Genomic DNA, 8,326 nt, shown 5'->3' on the forward strand with positions numbered 1-8,326 from the left:
ACTATGAAAGAGAGTCAATGTTACACATTTTACAATTGAACTCTTATCCACAGTAACTACTCTTTGTGGAGGCAACACCAGAATGAAGGGTTGGATCATAACCATCAGTTATCAGAACAGTGTCTAAGGTTTTGTTACTAAACTAACTAGGATGAATCATTGACAACAGTAGGACAGGTGGCAATGACCTTCAGTTATCAGAGAGACAGCCTTAGGTAGGGTTTTGTTGGTGTGATTGTCAGAATGCATGAGATTAATCTAAAAGTGTATAAACCATTGGAGGCTGCTGAGGAGGACGACTCATAATAATGTCTGGAACAGAGCAAATAGAATGGCATCAAACACATAGAAACCATAGAAACCATGCGTTTGATGTACAGTGGGGCAAAAATTATTTAGTCAGCCACCAATTGCCACCAAAAGTTCCCCACTTAAAAAGATGAGAGAGGCCTGTAATTTTCATCATAGTACACTTCTACTTTGACAGACAAAATGAGAAAACAAATACAGAAAATCACATTGTAGGATTTGTAATGAATTTATTTGCAAATTATGGTGGAAAATAAGTATTTGGTCACCTACAAAGAAGCAAGATTTCTGGCTCTCACAGACCTGTAACTTCTTCTTTAAGAGGCTCCTCTGTCCTCCACTCATTACCAGTATTGATGGCACCTGTTTGAACTTGTTATCAGTATAAAAGACACCTGTCCACGACCTCAAACAGTCACACTCCAAACTCCACTATGGCCAAGACCAAGGAGCTGTCAAAGGACATCAGAAACAAAATTGTAGACCTGCGCCAGGCTGAGAAGACTGAATCTGCAATGGGTAAGCAGCTTGGTTTGAAGAAATCAACTGTGGGAGCAATTATTAGGAAATGGAAGACGCAAGAGCACTGATAATCTCCCTCAATCTGGGGCTCCACGCAAGATCTCATCCCGTGGGGTCAAAATGATCAAGGAAGAACGGTGAGCAAAAATCCCAGAACCATTACTGGGGAAACCTAGTGAATGACCTGCAGAGAGCTGGGACCAAAGTAAAAAAAAGCTACCATCAGTAACACTACGCTGCCAGGGACTCAAAATCCTGCAGTGCCAGATGTGTCCCCCTGCTTAAGCCAGTACATGTGCAGGCCCGTCTGAAGTTTGCTAGAGAGCATTTGGATGATCCAGAAGAAGATTGGGAGAATGTCATATGGTCAAGATGAAACCAAATATAACTTTTGGTAAAAACTAAATCGTCATGTTTGGAGGACAAAGAATGCTGAGTTGCATCAAAGAACACCTAGTGTGAAGCATGGGGTTGAAACATCATGCTTTGGGGCTGTTTTTCTGCAAAGGGACCAGGACCGACTGATCCGTGTAAAGGAAAGAATGAATGGGGCCATGTATCATGAGATTTTGAGTGAAAAACCTCCTTCCATCAGCAAGGGCATTGAAGATGAAATGGCTGGGTCTTCAGCATGAAAATGATCCCAAACACACCCTGGCCGGGCAACGAAGGAGTGGCTTCGCAAGAAGCATTTCAAGGTCTGGAGTGGCTTCAGTCGGTCTCAGATCTCAACCCCATAGAAAATGTTTGGAGGGAGTTGAAAGTCCGTGTTGCCCAGCAACAGCCCCAAAACATCACTGCTCTAGGAGATCTGCATGGAGAATGGGCCAAAATACCAGCAACAGTGTGTGAAATTCTTGTGAAGACTTACAGAAAACGTTTGACCTCTGTCATTGCCAACAAAGGGTATAACAAAGTATTGAGATCAACTTTTTGTTATTGACCAAATAGTTATTTTCCACCATAATTTGCAAATAAATTCATTAAAAATTCTACAATGTGATTTTCTGGATTTTTCCTCATTTTGTCTGTCATAGTTGAAGTGTACCTATGATGAAATTACAGGCCTCTCTCATCTTTAAGTGAGAACTTGCACAATTGGTGGTTGACTAAATACTTTTTGCCCACTGTATTTGATGCTGCACCAGCCATTACAAGCCCGTCCTCCACACTTAAGGTTCCACCTCAATAAACATCCATTCCGTGTGACTATGCATGACTGGCCGAAGAGCTTCAGCCTGTGCTAATTCATTAACACAACACTAACCCAATACACTATGGCTCTTTTTCTCAGTCGTCTAAAAGCACTCTTCCTCTCGGTCCTCTCCTTCACTGATCTGAAAGAGCTGACCAGGTGAAAGTTAAACCAGCGTAATGATGAGCTTCCTTCCACCATATATTGTTTTCACCTGTGAAGCCAATCAGTGTGCAGAGGTAGGGGAGGAGACAAGTAGAGGGAGACATTTGCAAAAGAGCCTCTGGCCACATTTAGAAGCACCTTTTGGTCAAAAGTTAGATATAAATTATATCAATAAAGCGGAATTGATTCCATATTCTACACGTCAGAGAGGCATGTTTTTACTACATACATCAGTTCCAAAACGTTGCATCCTGCTGAACTTTGGTGCTGCTGAACCTTGGTTCATAACATGTCCATAGATGACATGCCAAGTCCACCATCTAGTGGTCAATTATTATACTGCTATACATTTCCTCAGACTAGTTTCTAACAAAGATATGCATTACCCCTTGACAACTGACAGGGGGCGCTGTTTTGAAGCCTCTGCACATTCATTTTGGTGCTACTCCATTGTAAAGAACTTTGGAAGATATAGAAATGCATTTATTAATGTCTACATTCAAATGACAAGTATAGTATATCAGACATCTTAATGTATGCATATTAGACAACTTAATGCATACTTTAAAATGATATTAAATGAAGATTAAAATATAACAGATGGGTTCATTGTACAACAACAAAATCAATGAGCAACCATGGGGAATAACTGACAGGGTTGGCTTAGATTGTTGACAGCATGTAAACTATATTTCATCTCCAATGTTTGAAAACAAATACATTTGAACAATGAGCCCTTGTCTCAAATACATCATTACTGTTGCTGGTGAGACAGCTAGCAAATATTACCCATATTAACGTGAAATCAGTCAAAACACCTAAATCAAGAAACTGTATCAATAATGATGAAACGAGCTGAAACGAGCCACTTACAATTCACCACATGGAAGTTTGTCAATCTTGCTAGCAATTTGGTCATCCAGAATCACAACCACTTACGTTCTCCAGCAAGAACCAAATAATGTAGCTCAAACAAAAGTGGGAACTAACAGAGAGTCACTGACAACAACCAAACAGAAACAGGTGGGTTTAGGAGGGGTTCTGAAAGACACTCATGGGGGAGTCCACTGGGAGTTGACTAGCAACAACTGGAACCTAAAAGACACACATCATGAGCACAACACTAAATTTGCCCAAGAACAGGAAAACAAATGAAAAACCCACACCAAACTGAAAAGACACCAAACTTGAAAGACATGAAAACTTTAATTGACTAAATGTATATTACTGTGCGAATTAAATTGTTGTGTTTGTTTTTTCAAGAGCTTTTAAAGAGCTGCACATGGGATATTAATTGCATTATGTTTTCTGGTTGATGTATTTTTAAAGGTTGGGGCTGCATTTCCTCTTGAATTTGGTTAAAGGACAGTGAATTCACTCATACTTTGAGGACTTGCTACCAAGCTTCTGTGTGTCAGACACTTCTGGGAAGACTTTCCAATAGATGCTGGAACATTGCAGCAGGGACTTGCTTCCATTCAGCCACAGGATAATTTGTGAGGTCGGTCACTGATGTTGGGCGATTAGGCCTGGCTCGCAGTTAGCGTTCCAATTCATTCCAAAGGTGTTTGATGGGGTTGAGGTCAGGGCTCTGTGCAGGCCAGTCAATTTCTTCCCACAGATTTCAACAACCAATTTCTGCATTGACCTCGGTTTGTGCACGGGGCATTGTCATGCTCAAACAGCAAGAAAATGTGTCCTACTCCACCAACCAAACTTTACAGTTGGCACTATGCATTGGGGCAGGTAGCGTTCTCCTGTCATCCCCCAAACTCAGATTTGTCCATCAGAATGCCAGAAGGTGAAGCGTGATTCATCACTCCAGAGAACGCGTTTCCACTGCTCCAGAGTCCAATGTCAGCAAGCTTTACACCACTCCACCCGATGCTTGGCATTGCACATGTCCACGTTGAAAGTCACCGATAAAGGCAAACAATCCTTATTAGCCATTTACCGTTTGTATTATTTATGACAATATATTACATACAGTATATAAGGCCTTTCTTTGAGGGCCTTGTTATTCAGAAAATCTCCCTGAAAAAAATATATATGGTTATGCTTTTTTCCCCATGTCATTTTATTTGATTAGAAATAGTGAAAATAGCCAAAGTATTTCTGACCCCTGAACCTACAGTATAGCGCTACCACCTGAGCTTAAGTTTCCCATCACTTAAGGTTTGTTAAAATAGAGCCCTCGGTGTTCTAGCTAGAAAATGGGGGACGATATACAAAAAGTGCTGTCATTCCTAAATGGATGAAAATACCCTCAAATTAAAGGTGACATTGTTTGATTTCAAATGCAAACTTTTGGAATAAAGAGTGAAAAGAATAAAAAATGATTCACTGTCCCAATAATTAAAAGGGCACTGTATCTCAAACCGTTTCCAAACAACTTGAACAGAGCTGTCCTGTGCTGACCTGGTCAGTGGTGGGCCGTCGGGGCCAGCAAGGCCTTCTCTGCTGGCCTAAACATCATCAGAATAAAAAATATATATATATATATTTTACCACAAATATGTATTACATTTTTCCCCAGAGTAAGGGTTATACTCTTAATTTCATAGCTTTCCTCTTGGTTGCACTGCTTCCAGCCCAGGTTGAGATTTGGAGGGCTGGTCTTTATGTTAGATCTTTTATCAATCATATTCAGCTATCATGTGTTGCCAGGGTCTAAAATCTGCCCTCAGGCCTTCAGAATCAACAGTGCGGGCGCTTGTAGCTTAAAGTGAATGGAAATGAAAATTTAGTGTCAGCTATTCAGCTTTAGAGTTGGCTATTGTATGCCTGCTGGCTGGCTCCAGTGTTACACAGGAGCCAGCTAGCAGGCGTAAAGTGCGTGCATGTCTTTTGATTGGATTACCAATATTGAGAGGCAGGTCCTATGGGCAGGTCTATGCAGAACCTCACAACTAGGAAACTGAATTTGATAAACAAATTAATTTGCATACCACTAAGCTTTTTTTCAACCCACAAGGGGCGGAAGGAGGGAGAAAACTGTTCGCTGCTCTGGCCCCCAATGGTGGAACAAACTCCCTCACGACGCCAGGACAGCGGGAGTCAATCACCACCTTCCGGAGACACCTGAAACCCCACCTCTTTAAGGAATACCTAGGATAGGATAAAGTAATCCCTCTCACCCCCCCTCCCCCTTAAAAGATTTAGATGCACTACTGTTCCACTGGATGTCATAAGGTGAATGCACCAATTTGTAAGTCGCTCTGGATAAGAGCGTCTGCTAAATGACTTAAATGTAAATGTAAATGTAAGATATCGATTTGGTAGGATATAATTATAACGCCATTCTCAAGACGAACTTTGAGGTTGCCGGGCCCGACGCTACAAAGCCTGTCACAGGCGGGAAAGGGGTTTGTTCGCCACTTTCAAAGTTCCAACAAAGTTTAAGACACCCAGTCACTACAATACAGGCGTAATTTCCTAACTCAATTGCCAGAGAGGAAGGAAACCATTCAGTGATTTTACCATGATGCCAAATGTGAATTTAAAACCATTACAGAGTTGAATTGCTGTGATAGGAGAAAACTGAGGATGGATCAACAACATTGTAGTTACTCCACAATACTAACCTAAATGACAGAGTGAAAAGAAGGAAGCCTGTACAGAATACAAAATATTCCAAAACATGCATTCTGTTCGCAATAAGGCACTAATGTAAAACTGCAAAAAATGTGGCAAATAAATGAAATAGAAAGTACAAGTACAAAGCATTATGTTTGTGGCAAATCCATTACAACACATAACTGTATATCCCTCTTCATATTGTCAAGCCTGGTGGTGGCTGCATCATGCTATGGGTATCATTCTCATTGTAAAAGAATAGGGATAAAAGTAAATGGAATGCAGCTTTAAGCACAGATGAAATCCTAGATGAAAACCTGGTTGAGTCTGCTATCCAACAGACATCAGGAGACAAATTCACCTTTCAGCAGGACAATAACCTAAAACACAAGGTCAAATATACACTGTAATTGTTACCAAGATGACATTAAATGTTCCCGGGTGGCCTAGTTACATTTTTGACTTAAATATATGGGAAGACTTGAAAATGGCTGTCCAGCAATGATCAACAATCAACTTAACAGAGCTTGACGAATTTAAAAAAGAATAATGTGCAACTATTGTACAATCCAGGTGTGCAAAGAGCTTGGTGACTTACCCAGAAATACTCACAGATGTAATTGCTGCCAAAGGTGATTTTAACACTCAGGGGGCTGAAAACGTATGTAAATTAGATATTTCTGTATTTCATTTTCAATAAGTTGGCAAACATTTCTAAAAACATGTTTTCACTTTGTCATTATAGGATATTGTGTGTAGATTGGTAAAATAATATATAAAACCTAATTCATTTTGAATTCAGGCTGTAATACAACTAAATGTGAACTACTATTTGGGATTATATCACTGTTATCATATACTGATTATTGCTGATAGGACTCATTCATATAAACACAATGACACAACTTTGCAGTACAGGAGAGTAAAGTGTATTGCATCTTTGTCAAAGATGTACAATGTAAAGAATGACTTCTGATAAATGTTTAAAATCTCTGCATTCTTTCATTGTATAAAAATGGAGGCAACATATCTCAGTTAAATTAATGAAGATGTAACACAATACATCATTTAAATACATTTTTAAAGAATTGTTTATAGAAAAATAAATGAACACATAAAAAATAAATACAACTCATTGAATGAACATTATTTCTAATTGTGGTGATTTCTCCCAAATAAACTACAATAAGTATGAACACATAGAGAAAATGGAAAGCAAAGGAGAGAGAGAGAGAGAGAGAGAGAGAAAGAGAGAGAGAGAGAGAGACAGACAGAGAGAGAGAGACAGAGAGAGAGAGAGAGAGACAGAGACAGAGAGAGAGAGAGAGAGAGAGAGACAGAGACACAGAGAGAGAGAGACAGAGACACAGACAGAGACACAGAGAGAGAGAGAGAGAGAGAGAGAGAGAGAGACAGACAGAGAGAGAGACAGAGAGAGAGAGACAGAGAGAGAGAGAGAGAGAGAGAGAGAGAGAGACAGAGAGACACAAAGAGAGAGAGAGAGAGAGAGAGAGAGATGTGCCCACTGCCCACAAAATGAGGTGGAAACTGAGCTGCACTTCTAACCTCCTGCCCAATGTATGACCATATTAGAGAGACATATTTCCCCCAGATTACACAGATCCACAAGAATTCGAAAACAAATCCAATTTTGAATTGCCCTTGAATTGAATTGAGAGAGAGACACAAAGAGAGAGAGAGAGAGACACAAAGAGAGAGAGAGAGAGGTGTAGAAAGAGCAGGTTGAGAGAAAATATGTTCTGGCATTTAATCTCTGTGCTCTTCAGATACACCTAAAACCAATCTCTTCATATCATAAACGCATTGAATATAATTCACATTGGGTCTCTGTACCTTTGAACTCATCCCTGAGCTTCTTTGCTCTCGTCCTGTCTGCTTTCTGACAACGTTTTAGGACCATCAGCTCCACAAAGACCTTTGCTTCCACCCGGAGAACAAAGCAGTGATTACAACTGTCGCAGGGATGACAAAAAGATCATAGGAATACTGTACATTTTCTGGTCTATGTTTGTTTGTATGTTAACAGCATTTAACCACGAGTTGAAGGCATTTCAACTTGGTGAACCATTTGAATGCGGCGTTTGCCAACATTTATCAGATGTGTTGTTATTTCCAGATGTTTTTAATTAATTTGACACTATCAATATTTGACACCAGAAAAATTACAATTATCAGAACTACATACTCTGGCTCTTAGAAAACGTAGAACTGTTTTAAAGAGTCGTTTGAAGCTGAAAGCGCGTCGGTTACAGTTAACGAGACAGTTGAGTGGACAACAGTGAATTCCAAGAATGGAACAAAAAGTGCTAAGATTGTTGTGGAAAACGAGTCTGATGAATCGTTCCTTGTTGGAATACGCTTTTTTTGGATAACAATGTTAAGGGTGAAAGAGTTGAGGTGTCAAGCAAATCTCTTTTGTGGAGACGGTGAAGAACATTGAAGGGGCAAGAGGCCACAGTTCTGAAGAAGATGCACCACAACCAGTTGCAAATGTTATACTTCAATCAAGTGATCTGGATACACTTATTGTGAAAAAGG

General features: G+C 40.0%; 1 long non-coding RNA gene across 1 annotated transcript; it reads right to left on the reverse strand.

The window, feature by feature from the left end:
• Nucleotides 1–5,528: 5,528 nt before the first annotated feature.
• Nucleotides 5,529–7,707, reverse strand: LOC135567133 (uncharacterized). Its single transcript, XR_010462266.1, has 3 exons — nt 7,622–7,707; nt 6,366–6,420; nt 5,529–6,147 (listed from the first exon to the last, which is right to left on the reverse strand). It is a non-coding gene; the product is annotated as an uncharacterized LOC135567133 (long non-coding RNA).
• Between the last annotated feature and the right edge of the window lie 619 nt (nt 7,708–8,326).

This window comes from Oncorhynchus nerka, unplaced genomic scaffold (genome assembly GCF_034236695.1).
Source record: "Oncorhynchus nerka isolate Pitt River unplaced genomic scaffold, Oner_Uvic_2.0 unplaced_scaffold_2541, whole genome shotgun sequence".
Taxonomy (NCBI): Eukaryota; Metazoa; Chordata; class Actinopteri; order Salmoniformes; family Salmonidae; genus Oncorhynchus; species Oncorhynchus nerka.